We start from the raw sequence: 19,872 nt of genomic DNA, 5'->3' as shown, positions 1-19,872 counted from the left end.
TGTTGGCAATGTAAGGTTGAGTGAGTCAAACTTTGTTTGACGTGCCCAACAATCTTACACATGAGCCAGGTAGGACTGCACTAGTATAAAAGCAAAAAACTGCGGATGCTGGAAATCCAAAACAAATATAAAAATACGTGGAAAAACTCAGCAGGTCTGGCAGCATCTGCGGAGAGGAACACAGTTAACGTTTCGAGTCCGTATGACTCTTCAACAGGACTGCGCTAGTACTTGGGGTTCAGTGGTGTAGTGGTTATCTTACCAAATTAGTAATCTAGAGAATGTGGGTTAAAATCCAGCTGATGACAGTTTGAGTTACTGTTCTAATTAGCAACAAACCCCTGACAGCTTGGGAATTCGAATTTCCTCAGGGGATGGGTCTCGCCTGATTGGCCAATGTGTGAACAAGGTTTCTACTGAAGTTACGCCCGGACAATTGGAAGGAAATTGGGGATGCTCATGTGTGCAGGCTTCTTCCCACGCAGCGCAATCTTTCGCTCCCTGTTGAAAACTGGGATCCCTTTTGTTTGTGTACAATTCCCCCCCCCCCACTTTTCTCATCTCACCAATCAGCTGCCTCCTCCAAAGAATCGCCCCCGACCCCCTTGTGAGTGAGGAACAGTGCGTAAAGAGGCTGCACTTGTGGAGAAGGAGAGAAAGGCTGTAAGCAGAACTGTGCAGTGGGGCCACAGTGACGTAACAGTGTAGACGAGCCTAAAGTGTCACAGCAGCTAATCCGTGGTGGTGGTTATTGCTGCTTTATTTCAGTGTCCACAGCCACGTTCACTCTAAATCTGTTACCGTCCATCGCCGTTACAAACAGGAGGCCCCCTTCTCTCACTCTCTATCTGCAGGGGGTTTAATGTAGTCTGGGGATCCCTCTGTCCACAAAGGTTAGAGGACAGATTGGCTACATTTGGTTTGCATTCCCTTGAGTAAAGAAGATCGATGGATGTCGATCTGATTGAAATGCTTTAAATGTTGAAAGGATTCATAAGAGCAAATACGGAGAATCTAATTCCTCTGGTGGGGGAACCAAGAAGGAAGGGACAGAATTTTACGATTAGAGCGAGGCTGTTCAGAAGTGAAATCAGGAAGCACTTTTTCCCACAGATGGTAGTGGAAATCTGGGATTTTAGTCCCAAAAGGCTGTGGATGCTGGGACAATTGGAGTCTTCAAGACTGAAATTGGTGTATTTTTGCTGGGTAAGGATATTAGTGGATATAGAGCTAAAGATGGGTAAATGGAGTTGAGGTACAGATCAACCATGCGCTAACTGAATGGTGGAACAGACTCGAGCGGTTGAATAGCTTCCTCCTGTTCCGATAGAAAATCCTTTAATGAGAGAGAGGGAGAGAGAGAGATTGCATAAATGGAAAGACCCCCTTTAACATGTGAGAGACCTTCTGATTATGGTGACCACACTATACCGAGACTGCCTGCCCATAACGCAATTTATTTTCCTTACAGATTAAAAATGGCCTGCCTGTATGTTATTCTTTAGTGTACTCTGTGGGTGTATTGATTTTACTGAATTTAGAAGCTGAGTACTGACTAGCACTGCCTTATCTTCTCATGGCATGAGGTTAATATTCAGGTCCCAACGTATCAACCTTTTAGAAATAATGTGATGTTGCAGTTCTTATATGTTCATTAGCTATAAAACACTTTGGGATGTCTGCAGCTGTGAAAGGTGCTATATAAATGTAAGTATTTTGTTTCTTTTATCCTGAGGCATTGGGTGTCAGTCAGCCTTGGTTCAGTTAGTAGCTCTCTTGCCACTGAGTCAGAAGGTTGTGTGCTCAAATCCCACTATAGAGACTGAAGTACATAACCTAGGGTAACAGAGAGATTCTAGAAGATTTTCTCCCCCAGGGGCAGACGTTTTGAATACCTAAGAAGAAAAAAATAATTTGTATTAATCTAGAAACTTTTTATGATATGTCAGTGTAGTGATTGTAGGTATAACCTTTCCTACTGCCTTTAGGGGTCACGTGATTGTACTGGTGAATGAGCCTAAGCGCAGGTAATCTTGGGGGTGGAGCTTTCTAGTTGTGGACTTGGCTCAAGCATGTAGCTTCTACAAGAGCTCTATAAATAAAGTTACCTGTTTCAAGTAAGAAACCTGTCCGGTACATCACTGTTATTACATTTGGCGACAAGGGTAAAATAGCTCGGACGCTGAACCTCGCCCTTGTGAATGAGAGTACAACAGTTCTTAAGGAAAGAAAGAAAAGTACACTCGCCAACCAAGCCACTCTTTGGGCAAAATCGACCCTATGACTCGTCCATGGAAGACTGGAGCCAGTACATAGAGCGCCTAGGTTTTTACCCCGTGGAAAATGAAATAAAAGCGGATGAGATCAGAAAGCAATTCTTTTAAGTGTCTGCGGAAGCAAGATGTACAACCTCATCCATAGTCTGACGGCCCTGAACGCGTCCAGTTATAAACTTTTTATCGAGCTGGTGGACCTCTTGAAGAAGCATTTTCAGCCGAAGCCATCGGTAATGATGCAGAGGTTTAAGTTCAGCTCCAGGGTAAGGGGTCTGGGGGAGACAATCACAACTTATATCATGAAGTTGAAATAGTTGACTGAGCACTGCGACTTCGGAGATACACTCAATGATATGTTGCGAGGTCGTTTGGTTTGTGGCGTCACCATTCAGCGCCGTTTACTTGCAGAAGTGAATATTGATCTGAAGCGCGCCATGGAAATAGCGCTGGCAATGGAGAGCGCTGAGAGGGACTCGCAGACTCTGCAGTGTGTGCAACGTGACGCCGTTCTTCAGTTGGGGTGGGAACCTGCTACCGGGCGTGGTGCAAAAGCCAGGGATATAACCGCGAAGTGGGAAACCGTCTCTACTGCTCAAAAAAAATGAAAAGTTACACTGGAAGCCACTCACCAGTGATTCAGAAATTAATCTGTTACCGATGTGGGGATAACCATGTACCGGAAACCTGCAGGTTTAAGGAGGCAGAATGCCATTACAGTCAGAAAAAAGGGCATGTTATAAAACAATGCAGGGCAAAATCGAGACAGCCAATCAGACATCAGACCAAGATGATTGAAGTGCACACAATATAACTGAACCAGAAGCTGCTGGTACTGATATCTATTCCCTATACATTGCCAAAGCAGTAAAAACTGAACCAATCACCGTCACCCTTCAAGTGAATGGGAAGCCTCTAGTCATGGAGGTAGACACGGTAGCCTTGAGCACATTGGTGGGAGAACACACATTTAAATACCAAAATGAAGGCACCAAGCCACTGAATCTGGAGCAAACCACAGCTCAGCTGAAGATGCACACTGGAGAGTCAATACAGGTAAAAGGCATTACTACAGTACCTGTGTCCTACAGGCAACAGACAGCCTAATGTCCAGTGATCATAGTGACAGGTGAAGGACATAGTCTTCTGGGCCGTGATCGGTTGCAAAAAATTAAGCTCAACTGGTCAGAAATCTTTCAAGTGAGAACAGAAGGAATTCCTGAGCTGTTAAGGAAATACAACAGCATGTTTCATGACAAATTGGGAAAGATAAAAGGCCTACAAGCAAAAATATATGTAGATCCAAAGGCTACACCCTGGTTCTTTAGGGCCAGACCTGTGCCTTATGCCCTAAAGGAGAAGGTGGAAGCAGAATTGTGTCATCTAGAGAAGCTGGGCATCACCCAGCCAGTCTAATTATCGGACTGGTCAGCGCCCATAGTCCCTGTGATGAAACCAGATCAATCTATTCGCATTTGCGGAGATTACAAATTAACTGAGAACAAGGCTGAAAAATTAGATAAATATCCAATCCCGAGGATTGAAGATCTGTACACTAAGATAGCTGGAGAAAAATCTTACACCAAACTGGACATGAGCCATGCATACCAACAGCTTGAGCTGGACAGCACATCTAGAGGGTATGTAATCATCAACACGCACAAGGGCCTGTACCAATATACACGCCTACCCTTTGGTGTATCATCTGCATGTGCAATCTTCCAAAGGACCATGAAAAACCTATTGCAAGGACTTCCCCGAGTAGGTAGTGTACCTGGATGATGTCCTGATCACAGGATTTAATCAGAAGCCGAACATTTGGTCAACCTAAAAGAGGTTTTAAGAAGATTTTTGGAAGCTGGTGTACGATTGAAGAAAGAGAAATGTACCTTCCAAGTGACAGAAGTCACTTACTGGCATCACTGAGTGAATGGCAAAGGATTGCTTCCAATAGAGAAGAAAGTCAGGGCAATGAAAGAGGCATCCTCTCCTACCAGCGTCACTGAACTCATGCCTTTTTGGGCATGATAAAGTATTATGGCCACTTCTTGCCAAACTTGTCCCTTTACACTTATTGATAAAGAACCATCGTTGGTCATGGAATGCGCAACAAGAAGAAGCCTTCGTATAAGTCAAGAAGGTATTACACTCATCATGTCTACTGGTACACTATGACCCATGAAAAGAATTAATATTAGCCTGTGGTGCGCCTCCTTACGTTGTGGGAGTGGTGTTGTCACACAGGATGGAAGATGGTTCCGAAAGGCCAATCGGCTAAGTCTCCAAATGCCACTCTGCAGCCGAGAAGGGTTATTCACAACTTGAAAAAGAAGGTTTATCCATAATATTTTGAGTAAAGAAATTCCATCAATATCTACATGGTCGACATTTCACTCCAGTGTCAGATCATAAACCACTAAGCAGTCCTGTCGATAGCCTGTGCCAGATTTCAACGATGAGCCTTGATTTTATCGTGTATGAGTACACCTTTATGCACCGTTCGGGTGTGCACATTGCAAATGCAGATGCACCCAGTCATCTTCCATTACCAGATAGCATTGTACATGCTCCAGTGCCACAAGAAGTTGTATTTGTGTTGAATTTTTTGGACTCTTTGCCGGTCTGTGCAAAGAAAATAAAGAATTGGACAAACAGGGATTCAATATTGTCAAAGTTCTGAGACCAGGTATTGCAAGAATGGTCAAACTCACCAGTCTCTGAAGAGATAAAACCATTCCATGCCTGTAAAACAGAGTTAATTTGTCAAGATGGAATCTTGTTTTGGGGATCAAGAGTCATCATCTCTTCGCAAGGTAGAGAACCACTCTTGACAGAGCTTCACAATGCGCATCCAGGCATTTCGAAGATGAAGATGCTTGTGTGAAGCTATGTCTGGTGGCCAGGCATTGACAGTGACATTGAAAGCATCGTCAAGCACTGCCTCCAGTGTCAGCAACAACATAACTTTCCCATTTCACCTCCACTGCATCCGTGAGAGTGGCCGGTTGACCCTAGGTTGGATTACATATAGACTATGTAGGTCCATTTTTAGGTATCATGTTTTTATTGATCGATGTGCATACCAAGTGGATGGATGTGTATGAAGTTAGATCACCGACAGCGTGTGCAACTATTGAAAAGCTGCACCAATGTTTTAGTGTGCATGGCCTACCGGAAATTATTGTTTCGGATGACGGTACTGTCTTCACTAGCGCAGAATTTCAGAGATTCATGAGTTTAAATGGAATTAAGCATATTAAAACAGCACCATGTCATTCCTCATCAAATAGGTTAGCTGAAAGAGCTAGCTGAAATAGGTTAGCAAATTTTCAAATCAGGAATGAAGAAGTTATCTGAAAGTACTTTAGAAACTCGAATTTCACACTTTCTTCTCAATTATCGTCTGACTCCTCATGCAGCTACGGGTTCAACACCGTCTGAATTACTGATGAAATGCCGCCTTCATACAAGGTTATGTCTGGTATTTCCACATTTAAGAGGAAGGTAGAGAAGAATTAGAGTAGTCTGAAATTGAGTCATGGTATTCATAGCAAAACTCGAAGGTTTACTGTGGGAGAGACGGTTTTCATGCAAAATTTTGGAAATGGTCCTAGTGGGTTCCTGGTGTAACTGTCTCTGAAACTGGACCCTTAACAACTAGTTAATCCTCCTGTAATTGACGTCAAACCTTTAATCCCTGAGGTGAAAGATCGACCTAGAATAGGCATACCTGATATCACTGTTGAATTACCTAACACTGAACTGCCACTGTCTGCTGCAGTTCCTGATCATATCAATCCAAAGTGGGAGAATCCCAAGTGGTAGAGCTAAATCGCTCTAACCTAATTAGAAAACCACCTCCGAGGCTTAATCTTTAATCACATAACCTGTGTATCCAATGTATATGTTGTGGATTAAGATATCCTTTCCAAATAGGAAATGTGAAAAAATCTAAAGGGGGAGGAAATGTAGTGATTGGAGGTATAACCTCGGCGACCCTCTTTAGGGGTCATGTGATTGTACTGATGAATGAGTCCTAAACGTGGGTAATCTCGGGGGGTGGAGCTTTCTAGTCGTGGACCTGGTTCAAGCATGTAGCTTCTAAAATGAGCTCTGGAATAAAGTTACCCGTTTCAAATAAGAAACCTGTCCGCTACACCAAGTTCATCACAGTCAGTGTCAGCTTGAAACTTGGTTGGTAGCATTCTCCCCTCTGAGTCCTAACGTTCCAAGGTTCAGGTCCCATCCCAGGGATTACGCACAAAGAAAAAAGAGGCTGGCCACCCAGTGCAGTAGCGAGGGCAGGGCTGCCCCTAGCAGGGTGCGGGGCCCAGAGCAAACCGCACTGTGTGGGCCCCCTGAGCGTGTGTGTGAAAAGGACCACCGGCAGCGTCCCAGCGGCTGAGCGCTTGGTTGCAAGCACGTACTGCACTGTCGACGGTGATGACTGTGTCGCACGTAAAACTACACCGCGCTTCCCAGGCTGAACATAATTTTCCAGCCCCTCTCGCCGACAGGATATTCCATTCCCGCCAATGTGAACGGAGGTTTCAATGGCTCGCCGCGGGGTGGGGAGGAGGGGGGTGGAGCCGGGGGGGGTGGGGGGTGGAGCCGGGAGGGGTGTGGGGGGTGGAGCCGGGGGGGGTGGGGGGTGGGGGGTGGAGCCGGTGGGGTGGGGGGGTGGGGGGTGGAGCCGGGGGGTGGGTGGGGTGGGGGGGGGGTGGGGGGGGTGGGTGGTGCCTGGAAAATTCCAGCCTCACTGCATTCAACTTGTAGATAAATAACAATAAATGCAGTGCAATAAATAATTCGACTTTTTTAAAAAAAAACACGACTGTCCATCTTCCAAAGTTAAGCCAAACGTTAGTTGCAGATACGTGCCAGAAGAAAATTAAAATAAGAAGCAGAGGGTTTCAGTTGCCCGGGACCGGAAAAAGGCCAGCGAGCGAGTGCCTTACCCCGCAGGTCCGACGCTATGTGCTACACGCCGGCTTTAGAGACGTTGACTGTTTTTGAAACTTCATCGTGCTCTCCTGCGGTGGATGAGAGTTGAAATGAAAGACGCTGCCTGCCGCCGAGGTCAGCGCTGCCATCTCCAAGGGTGACAGACGGCGCTCTTGAGCCTTGCTTCCGGTCACCTGGTCCTCTACCCTCGGCAGGGGTTTTAGCCCAGTTCATATGGTTTTAATCTGCTTTCCCTTCCACCCTTTTAGGAGTTTTGGAGAGGGGATACCTGCTTCGTTTATTCACTTACATCCACCAGGAAACACGCATTTTGAGCTTAGAGCCCGCGAGACAGCGAATCAGCTGTTTTATTTCTGACACCGTGATGTCGAAGTGCGGGCCGCTGCCCGCCCACCCCACTGTGAGGGAGAGCTGCATTGCCGGAGGTGCCATCTTTCAGACGAGATGTTAAACTGAGGCCGTGTCCACCTGTTCGGGTGGGATGCGACAGATCTCATGGCACCTTTTTGAGGAAGAGCAAGGGATGATCCCTGGCGTCATGGCCAAGATGCCTCAGTCAACATCACAAAAAGGTTTTTAACCTGCTCGTTGTCACGTTGCTGTTTGTGAGAGCTTGCTGAGTGCAAATTAGCTGCCACATTCCCCCCATAACAATAGTGACTATATGCTCAGGAGCTAAAGAGCCTCCAAGGTGACCAGGAAATGCAGGTAAGCCCTTGTTTAGTTTATGGCTTAGGGCCAGAATCTTATGAAAGGAATTGAAGTCTGTTCTAGGAACAACCGTCTAGAGGCTCATTAAGGGATTTGATTTACACTAAAAACGCTCCTGAACACTCGTTAAGGAGGCCCCATGGCATTTTGGTTATCCTAGTGCCCTCTCTGAACAGCAACTAGCTGTTTGGGAGTAAACAAGGTGAAGATGCATACTTCAATACTTCATGTACTTTAAGGGGCACTCACCTTTCAATATTCACACTGCTTGAGCTGTGAGGCTTTCTGGGACACTCTATTTTGACTTCACTCACGCTCAAGCAACATTTCAGGATGTCACTTAAAAGGAGCAAATGCTGTGCTAATCTATCTTATTGGACACATTATGGGAGTCACCAGGAGAACCAGGCTTGGTCATGGACATCTTGCTACTGGTCCCCCTTGGCCTGGATAACTATTTGGAGCAGGACAAGAGAGGGGCATAAGGGTCAGCTGACATCCTTCTCACATCCTTTGTGTAAAGGACATCCCTGTTTCTCTGGAGCCTTATCCTCCAGTGCCACTGCACACCTTCAGTGGGAGTGAATGTTAAACCTGCAGATTTCTGGTTTAGTGCTTTTTTCAAGTCTAGTCACTGTTGTAATGTAGGAAGCTGCATCAGCCAATTTGAACCTGGCAAGGCCCCACAAACAACCATGAGATAAGTGACCAGATTAGCTGTTACGGTAACCAACAACATCAAAAGAACTGGCATATCCTCCCAAAATTAATTAGACTGAAAGTGCAGGGGGACATGGACTAGTGATTTATGCCCTTTCACATGTTGGAAGGAAAACCTGAAAGGGGCGAGTTCTCTCACTTGTTTGCAGTGACTTTCACAGAAGAGCTGTGGAAAGTCTGGAAAAATGCTGTGAGCACTGGTCACATCCATTTTCCAGGATTATTGTGCAAAGGTAACAGCATACAAATGGGAGAAGTTGATAGAACATCACCCCCTGAATTTATGAAAACCTGTGACAACATTTGTACTCTAAGGAGGGAAGTTTTGATTTTCTTAACCTTTATTTGGCATTTTTCCAATATTTTGGAATCTCCTGTGATAATGAGCAATGCACTTTTTCCATGTGAGAAAGGGCACATCTTCAATTTTACCGAAAACCGTTTGGTAATGAATTATTTATCTTCGGACTTGAAAACTCCTTTCTCATAGCTCCCAGTTGCCACATGGCAGAGAACCGTTGATTGGAAATAGTTTTGCAATGTCAGTTACTGGAAAACTTGGTGTTGATGAAATGAGACTGAAGGAGATAGCTGAAGAGATAGTGGAGGCGTTAGTGGTGATCTTTCAGGAATCACTGGAGTCAGGGAGGGTCCCAGAGGACTGGAAAATCGCTAATGTAACCCCCCTGTTTATGAAGGGAGTGAGGCAAAAGACGGGAAATTACAGGCCGATTAGCCTGACCTCGGTCGTTGGTAAGATTTTAGAGTCCATTATTAAGGATGAAATTTCAGAATACTGGGAAGTGCATGGTAAAATCGGGCAAAGTCAGCATGGTTTCACCAAGGGGAGGTCATGCCTGACAAATCTGTTAGAATTCTTTGAGGAGGTAATGAATAGGTTAGACAAAGGAGAGCAAATGGATGTTATCTACTTGGACTTCCAGAAGGCCTATGACAAGGTGCCGCACAGGAGGCTGCTCAGAAAGATAAGAGCCCATGGTGTTAGAGGCAAGGTACTAGCATGGTTAGAAGATTGGCTGTCTGGCAGGAGGCAGAGAGTAGGGGTAAGGGGGTCCTTCTCAGGATGGTGGCCGGTGACTAGTGGAGTTCCGCAGGGGTCAGTGTTGGGACCACAACTTTTCACTTTATATATTAATGATCTAGATGAAGGAACTGAGGGCATCCTGGCTAAGTTTGCAGATGATACAAAGATAGGTGGAGGGACAGGTAGTATTGAGGAGGCAGGGAGGCTGCAGAAGGATTTGGACAGGTTAGGAGAATGGGCAAAGAAGTGGCAGATGGAATACAACGTGGGGAAGTGTGAGGTCATGCACTTTGGTAGGAAGAATAGAGGAATAGACTATTTTCTAAATGGGGAGAGAATTCATAAATCTGGAGTGCAAAGGGACTTGGGAGTCCTCGTCCAGGATTCTCTTAAGGTTAACTTGCAGGTTGCGTCGGTAGTTAGGAAGGCAAATGCAATGTTGGCATTTATTTCGAGAGGAATAGAATGTAAAAACAGGGATGTGCTGCTGAGGCTTTATAAGGCTCTGGTCAGTCCACATTTAGAATATTGTGAGCAATTTTGGGCCCCGTAACTCAGGAAGGATGTTCTGGCCCTGGAGAGGGTCCAGAGGAGGTTCACGAGAACGATCCCAGGAATGATAGGCTTAACATATGAGGAACATTTGAGGACTCTGGGTCTATACTTGATGGAGTTTAGAAGGATAAGGGGGGGTCTGATTGAAACTTACAGAATACTGAAAGGCCTGGATAGAGTGGACGTGGGGAAGATGTTTCCATTAGTAGGAGAGACTAGGACCCAAGGGCACAGCTTCAGAGTAAAGGGAAGACCTTTTAGAACAGAGATGAGGAGAAACTTCTTTAGCCAGAGATTGGTGAATCTATCAAATTCATTGCCACAGAAGGCTGTGGAGGCCAGGTCATTGAGTGTATTTAAGACCGAGATAGATAGGTTCTTGATTGGTAAGGGGATCAAAGGTTAGGGGGAGAAGGTGGGAGAATGGGGTTGAGAAACTTATCAGCCATGATTGAATGGCGGAGCAGACTCGATGGGCCGAATGGCCTAATTTCTGCTCCTATGTCTTATTGTCTTATGGAGACCGGAAAAATGAAATTGAAACAGAAGCACCGGAAAGAAAGGGCAGGGTCTGAAGAGTTTAGCCATTGTATCAGGTAATGGGCATTTGTTAGGATAGACACGTAAATCAAAATGCCACTTGGGCTAATAAGATGAGCCTTTCCTCTGCTGGTGTGAATCTCCCATATAAAACAGGTTTGGCCAGCCAAACGTCAGTTCCTACAGTCGGCATATGACATTAAATTGGCATTTTCATCAGGGTGGCCGTCGTATTTTTTCGGCTAGATGTCCAGATTGGACGGAGACTCACTGAAACGTTCCCAAACCAAGCCTTCAGGAAATCTGTCCAGGTAGAGTTCCTGTGCATCCAGTACAGAGTGCACACTGTTCTAACATTGGGATACACCCCAGTTACCTAACTCTAGAGAACGTGGGTGCAAGTTGGCATGGACCGAGGCTGAGGGACCAAAGCTGAGGGATTGAGGCTGAGGGACCGAGGCTGAGGGGTAGTATGGCAGTTTAGCCAACTAACATGGCACAGCATTCCAGCATTCCCCCCCACAGGGCCATCTGTCACTTGTTTTTAAGTTGTGCTTTCAAAAGCACTGACCCTTGTTCTGCTATTAACACATTTTACTATCTTACTTTTATGCCACTATCGGCACCTTCTTTAGTTTTTAACGCTACCATTAACACTCCCTTTGTCCTATCTCCATGACATCTTTGTCAAACTGCTCCTTAGCTCCCACCTATCCCTGACCTTGTACTTTGCTCCACCTGCCCCAACCCCTCTTAAACAATATTAAAATCCATCCCACTTCTACTTCTCTTTAACTCTGAAGAAGAGTCATACGGACTAGAAATGTTGACTCTGTTTCTCTCTCCACAGAGGGTGCCAGACCTGCTGAGTTTTTCCAACATTTTCTGTTTTTGTTTCAGATTTCCAGGATCCGCAGTGTTTTACTTTTATTGCAGCATTCTATCTGCTCAGAGCCACTGTGCTTATTAAGGCATTAGCTTGCTGGGATATTTAAAACTGAAGGGATCTAGTACCAGTCTCCAGAAACAAAGGCTTTGTCCCTTCAATAAGCCATACTGGGTTCGTCAATCACCACTAGTGCTCTAAAGTACAACCCACCTGCCCGGCTGAGGTAACTACTTTCTAATTCATTCTCTGAATGTGAGCATTTGAATTGCCAGCCCACATATTGTGCTCACACGTCCCTAAGAGTGGAGATTCAGAGGCTCAAGTTCTTCACTGAGTCATGGCCGACCCTTGGGCCCAGATGTTCATCTACAGGGCGGGAATCACGAGTTGGGTCGTTTCCCGGCGTCGCAATCCTGCCCCCTGCTTGGCAGGGTCCATGCTGTTTTCATTGAGGGGCAGTGGGGGGTGGTCTGGAGTCAGAGCTGCCACCTCCTGACGAAGGCCTAAGGTGGGAACATGGATGGGTGGATGCTGAGTGGGCAGGTTAAAGCGCCTGCCTCCATTCTCCAGGACGTTGATCCTCATCCCTACTTACACCCCGCCCACCCACTATTCCCCCTCCATACCCCTTCCCATGCCCCGCTTGTCGTCCCCCCCCCACCCCCCCCACCCCCACCCCCATGCCCACTCATCCAGTATCCACAATGGACAGAACTCATGAGCCCTACATTATATCAATGTCCAAATTTCAAAAGCATTTCCCTGGCTGTAAAGCACTTTGGGGCATTCGAAGGAGGCAAAAGATTCCTTGGAAACAGAAGGTCTGACTCTCTTAAATTCTGGGATAAAAAAACAAACATTTTTTCCAAAACTGTCAGCAATTCTTTCCTCCAAAATTCTTTTGCAGTCAAACGGAAATATACCCGAAAGCATATCGTGAAACAGATATTTGCAATGCTCCAAAGTTAAATAAACAGAAAGAAGCCTGCTGAAACATATGCTGTGCGGGTGGATGTGGATGTGATGGAGTGGAGTGTGACCCAGACATGCTCTGTGCTGGCTTTCGATCAGCAGGTTGTTCAGTAGCCAGCTGGCACGTTACATTTTGATGCACAGTGTCATGACACTGGTTCAAAACTCGCGTAAAAAGATAAATGTTTGCTTATATGGTTGACAGGTTACATCCTGCCCGCTGCGCAGCCAGTGGCTGATTGTTCTCAGCCCCACTCTGAGCACTCAGCAGGCAGCTGCAGGTCCTTCAGAAAAAGGCAAACAGCAAAGGCCACCAGGTCACAGCGGCGATGCAAGACTAGGACCTGGCAAACACCACATGATCGCTTTGAACTGCACGTACCCTATTTTCATTGACGTGCCTGGCCACAGTTTGACTGGTTAGGTTCACTTCATGCCCCCTCCACCACCACCTCCCCCCACCCCCTCCCGCCCAACCAATCTACACTTATATGGTGAAGTGTTGTTGGTGTCTGAGAGTGGGGGCAGGGAGCCGGTGGTGTAGAAAGGGGGGTGCCAGTAGTGAACAAGTGGGTTTGAGGTGGGGGGGTGGGGGGGTGGGGTGGGCGTCGGGTGGTGCAGGGGGAATAATTTCATTTTGCTGCAGCAACTTACCCGAGCCACAGGGGAAAGGAATCTTCATGAGCCTTCCCCAAGGTTGTGTACACAGGTTTCCAGGGCGCAAAAGGCCTCAGAGGTATTTAAAGCCTCAGGCTTCCTCATCTACTCAGATGCAGTGCTGTCAACTCATTGGTCATGAGTATAGAGTTAAAATCAAATAGCCAGAAATACACGACAGGAGCTTTTTTGGAGGGGGGTGAATTTAAGTGTCCTCAAGGTACTTTATTTATTTTTTTATTTTCAGGCTTTGTGAATCCTCAGTTGGTCCAATTCAAGAGTCGGCTACTCAATGTGATCGTGAGTGATCTGTATCTCAACTCAATTTTCCTGCCTTTGTTCCATCTTCCTGGATATTCCTATTTAATAATAGAGACCAATCTTAGTCTTGAAATCTCCAGCAGCAGGGCTTCTTTTCAAGTTATGAACTGAGTGCCTTCCTTGTCCACGGGCTTGATTTTATTTTCGCCTGTCAACCACCCTGGGGCATTTTACTACATTGCAAATGAATGTAAGCTTATGTTGTTAGGTTGCAACTGGAACGAAAATAGAAGCAGGGATAGGAATATCTGGTTCATTTGGCCATTTGCCCCAACCAGCCCATCTCAGTCACAGTCCGTCATCAGAGTAATCCCACAGGAAGCGCTTCTCACAGGGATTGTATCTCTGGAAGTGTGCAGCATGCAGAGGGTTCCAGAGGCAAACATGGTTATGGGGTCAGACATAGGAGCAGGAGTGGGCCACTTAGCCTGTCAAACCTGTTCCGTCGGCATTCAATGGGATCATGGCTGATCTGTGACCGAACTCCATATACCCACCTTTGCCCCATAACTCTGACACCTTTGGATAACAAAAATCTTTCAATCTCAGATTTAAAATTAACAATCGACTGAGCATCAATTGCATTTCACAGGATTGTTACAGAGTGGAAGAGGGCCATTCGGCCCATCATGTCTGCACCGCCTCTCCGAATGAGCATTTCACCTAGTCCTAGTACCATTCTTCCCATATCTCTGCAGATGACTTTTTGAAAAGAAACAATCTCTTGAATGCCTCATCTGAACCTGCCTCCACCACACTTCCAGCCAGTGCATTCCAAACCCTAACTACTTGCTGTGTGAAAAAGTTTTCTCTCACGTCACTTTTGCTTTTTTTTAACCAATTACCTTAAATCTGTGCTCTCTGGTTTGTGATCCTTCTGCCAATGGGAACAGTTTCTCTCTATCAAATCTCCTTTCAGCCTTCTTTTCTCTAAGGAAAATAGTCCCAACTTCTCCAATCTATCTTCATAAGTGAAGTTTCTCATCCCTGGAACCATTCTCGTGAACCTCTTTTGTACTGTCTCCAGTGTGTTCACATCCTTCCTAAAATGCAGCAGCCAGAACTGTACCCAGTACCCCAGCTGAGGTCTAACTTTGTCTTATAGATGCTCAACATAACCTCCTTGCTCTGGTACTCTATGCCCCTAAGTTTACAATGCTTCCAAGTTTTGTACCATCCACAAATTTTGAAATTGTCCCCTGTACACCATGGTCTAGATCATCAAATATATCAGGAAAAGCAAGGGTCCCAATACCAACCCCTGGGAACACCATTATAAACCTTACTCCAGCCCAAAAAACATTAATTAACCTTTACACGCTGTTTCCCATCACTGAACAAATGTTGTATCCATGTTGCTACTGTCTCTTTTATTTCACGAACTATAACTTTTCTCACATGTCCGTTTTGTGGCACTATATCAAATCCCTTTTGAAACTACTGTACTGTCTGGTGAATGTGATTAAACCTCAGTATGGTGAGGGACAGTCTGCGCTATATTCTCCAGTGAATGCAATCAGACCCTGGTGTAGTAAGAGACAGTCTGCACTGCACTGTCCAGTGTATATGATCAGACCCAAGTGTGTAAGGGACAGTCTGCACTGTACTGTCCAATGAATGTTATCAGGCCCCAGTGTTTAAGGGACAGTCTTCACTATACTATCCAGTGAATGAGGTCAGACCCCAGTGTATAAGGGGCAGTCTGCACTGTACTATCCAATGAAGGTAATCAGACCTTGGTGTAGTCATAGAGGTCTACAGCATAGAAAAAGGCCCTTCAGCCCATCGAGACTGTGCCGGTCAAACAAGTACCTCACTATTCTAATCCCATTTTCCAGCACAAGATCCAGGGCCTTGTATACCATGGCATCGCAAGTGCACATCCAAATACTTCTATGTTATGAAGATTTCTGCCTCTACCACCCTTTCAGGCAGTGAGTTCCAGATTCCCACCACCCTCTGGGTGAAATAAATTCTTCCTCAAATCCACTCTAAACATTCTGCCCCTTACCTAAATCTATGCCCCCTGGTTATTGATCCCTCCACCAAGGGGAAAAGTTCCTTCCTGATCACCCTATCTATGCCCCTCATGATTTTATCCACCTCAATCATGTCTCCCCTCAATCTCCCCTGCTCCAGGGAAAATAACCCCAGTCTATCGAATCTCAATGCATAACTAAAACTCTCCAGTCCAGGCAACACCCTGGTAAATCTCCTCAGCATTCTCTGTGGTGCAATCACATCCTTCCTATAATGTGGATTCCAGAGCTGCACGCAATACTCTAGCTGTGGTCTAACCAGTGTTTTATACAGTTCCAGCATAATCTCCCTGCACTTATATTCTGTGCCTCGGCTAATAAAGCTAATATCCCATATGCCTTCTTAACCACCTTTTCTATCCCGCTACCTTAAGGGACTGGTGGACATGCACACCAAGGTACCTTTGATCCTTTGTACTTCCCAGGGTCCTACCGTTCATCGTGTATTCCCGTGCCTTGTTTGTCCTGCCCAAATGCATCACCTCACACTTATCCGGATTAAATTCCATTTGCCACTGATCAGCCCATCTGACCAGCCCGACTATTTCGTCCTGTAATCTAAGGCTATCCTCCTCACTATTTACCACCCCACCAATTTTCATGTCATCCACAAACTTACTGATTAACCCTCCTACATTCAAGTTTATATATACCACAAACAGCAAGGGACCCAACACCGATCCCTGTAGAACCCCACTGGATACAGGCATCCAGTCACAAAAACACCTCTCGACCATCACCCTCTGCTTCCTGCCACTCAGCCAATTCTGGATCCAATTTGCCAAATTGCCTCGGATCCCATGGGCTCTTACCTTCGTTATCTGTCTCCCATGCGAGACCTTATCAAAAGCCTTGCTGAAGTCCAAGCAGACTATGTCAAATGCACTGCCCTCATCTACACGCCTGGTTACCTCTTCGAAAAATTCAATCAAATTGGCTAGACATGACCTCCCCTTAAAAAAACCCACGCTGATTGTCCTTGATTAATCCCTGCCTCTCCAAGTGTAGATTAATTCTGTCCCTCAGAATTGCTTCCAATAGTCCCCCCACCACTGAGGTCAGACTGACTGGCCTGGAGTTCCCTGGTTTATCCCTTCCTCCCGTCTTGAATAACGGTACCACATTGGCTGTCTTCCTGTCCTCTGGCACCTCTCCTGTGGCCAGAGAGGTATCGAAAGTTATTGCCAGCACCTCTGCTATCTCCTCCCTTGCCTCACTCAACAGACCGGGATACATTTCATCCGGGTCTGGAGATTTATATACTTTTAAACCTGCCAGACCACTTAGAACCTCCTCCCTTTCTATGCTAATTTCTTTTATTATATCACAGTCCTTCTGCCTGATTTCCATACCCACGTTGTCCATCTCACTTGTGAACACCGACACAAAGTATTCATTTAGAACCCTACCGATGTCTTCCGGCTCCACACACAAATTCGCACTATGTCTGGTCTTTAATGGGCCCTACTCTTTCCCTAGCAATCCTCTTACTCTTAATGTACTTGTAAAATAACTTTGGATTTTGCTTTATTTTACCTGCCAATGCTTTATCATGTCCCCTTTTTGCTCTCCTAATTTCCTTTTTAAGTCCCCCCCTACACATTCTACACTCCTCTAGGGCTTCCACTTTTTGAGCCCTCAGGATCTGCCATAAGCCTCCTTTTTTCTCTTTATCCAATCCTGTATATCCCTCAGCATCCAGGGTTCCCTGGATTTGTTGGTCCCACCTTTTGTCTTTACTGGAATATGTTGGCCCTGTACTCTCCTTATTTCCTTCTTGAATGAGTCCCACTGCTCTGACGCAGATTTACCTAAAAGTAGCTGCTCCCAGTCCACTCTGGCCAAATCATATCTGATCTTATTAAAATCGACCTTCCCCCAATGTAGAACTCTGATTTCTGGCCCACCCTTGTCCTTTTCCATAACAATTTGAATCTAACAGAGTTATGATCACTATCTGCAAAATGCTCCCCCACTGATACCTCTCCCACTTGCCCGGCTTCATTCCCTAAAATTAAGTCCAGGACCGCCCCCTCTCTTGTAGGACCTTCTACATAATGGCTTAAAAAGCTCTCCTGGATGCATTTTAAGAATGCTGCTCCCTCTAAACCTATCACATTATGACTAACCCAGTTAATGTTGGGGAAGTGAAATCCTGCACTCTTACTACCCTATTATTTTTACACTTCTCTGAATTTTGCCTGTATATCTGCTCTTCTATTTCTCTTTGACTGTTTGGGGGCCTATAGTGTACTCCCAGCAATGTGATTGCTCCTTTTTTGCTTTTCAGTTCTACCCATATGGCTTCATTTGAGGAGCCTTCTAAGATACCATCCCTCCTTACTGCTGTAATTGATCCCTTGATCAATATTGCGATACCCCCACTTCTTTTATCTCCTTCCCTGTCTCGCCTGAAGACCCTATATCCTGGAATATTGAGCTGCCAATCCTGCTCCTCTCTCAACCATGTCTCTGTGACAGCAATGATATAATACTTCCATGTGTTAATTTGTGTCCTCAACTCATCTGCCTTATTTGTCAGACTCCTTGCATTAAAATAAATACCATCCAACCTTGTATTAAAATAAATACCATCCAACCTTGCCAAACTCCCTTGTGCCTTAATTGGCCTATAATTTCAATGTCTTCTAGACTCACTTGCTCTCTCTTGTAATTTTGGCTGCTCATCTCCCCCTGCTGAACCTCCTCTCAGGATTCCACCCCCTGCCAAGTTAGTTTAAACCCTCCCCAAAAGCACTAGCAAACCTCCCCTCAAGGATGTTGGTCCCATTCAGGTGCAACCCGTCTGCCTTGTACAGGTCCCACTGCCCCCAGAAATGGTCCCAATGTCCCAGGAGTCTAAAGCCCTCCCTCCTGCACCATCTCTCCAGCCATGCATTCATCTGGACTAACCTCCTATTTCTATACTCACTAGCAAGTGGCACCAGAAGTAATTCTGTTACCTAGCTCCCTAAATTCTGCTTGCAGGACCTCATCCCTCTTTCTACCTATGTCGTTGGTACCAATATGTACCACGATCTCTGTTTGTTTGCCCTCCCCCTTTAGAATGCCCTGCAGCCGTTCAGTGACATCCTTGACCCTGGCACCAGGGAGGCTACATACCATCCTGGAGTCATGTCTATGGCTACAGAAACGCCTGCCTATTCCCTGTATTATCGAATCTCCTACCACCATTGCTCTACCCCTCTTTTTCCTCTCCCCCTTTACAGCTGAGCCATTCACAGCGCCATGAGCGTGGCTGCACTCCTCAAAGGAACCGTCACTCTCACCATTTTCCAACACAGAAAAACGGTTCTCGAGATGCACCATGAGGATTTCCTGGCTACCTGCCTTTCTTCTGGCTGATAGTCACCCATTCCCTTTCTCTCTGCACTTCTGTAAGCTGTGGGGTGATCACGTCTAAAAACGTGCTATCCACGAAACTCTCAGCCTCTCGGATGCACCTCAGTGCCTCCAGCTGCCGCTCAAGCTCCGAAACTTGGAGCTCAAGTAGCTGCAGCTGGTGGCACTTCCTGCACACGTGGTCGGCCAGAGCGCAAGAAGCATCTAGGGCCTCCCACATGTTGCAGGCGGTACATAGCACGGGACTTAGCTGCCCTGCCATGCCTCTAGTTGAAAAAAAAAACCCTGACTTTAAGTTAAATACAGTAAAAAAGTTAAATTATTTATGTACTTTAAATAAAAACTAGAACCCTTACCTTTCCTTAGCTTAATCTATTTTAAACTGGAGAAAAAAACTGGAGAAAAACACTTACCCACTACTTACCAATCAACACTCACCTTTGTGCTGACGTCACTTTTTGAAGTGACTGCTTCACCGCGATGCTGACTGCGATACACAGTCTGCACTGTACTATCCAGTGAATGAGATCAGACCCCAGTGTGTGAGGGACAGTCTGCACTGTACTATCCAGTGAATTAGATTAGACCCCAGTGTAGTAAGAGACAGCCTGCACTGTGCTGTCCAGTGAATGTGATTAGACTCCAGTATAGTGAGGGACAGTCTGCACTGTGCTGTCCAGTAAATGAGATCAGACCCGAGTGGATAAGGAACAGTCTGCACTGTCCTGTCCAGTGAATGAGACCCTAGTGTACAAGGGACAATCTGCACTGTACTGTCCAGTGAATATGATCATCCCCAGTGTATATGGGACGGCCTGCATT

This window comes from Cetorhinus maximus, chromosome 5 (genome assembly GCF_964194155.1).
Source record: "Cetorhinus maximus chromosome 5, sCetMax3.hap1.1, whole genome shotgun sequence".
Lineage (NCBI taxonomy): Eukaryota > Metazoa > Chordata > Chondrichthyes > Lamniformes > Cetorhinidae > Cetorhinus > Cetorhinus maximus.
Note: the sequence above shows the minus strand (reverse complement) of the source record.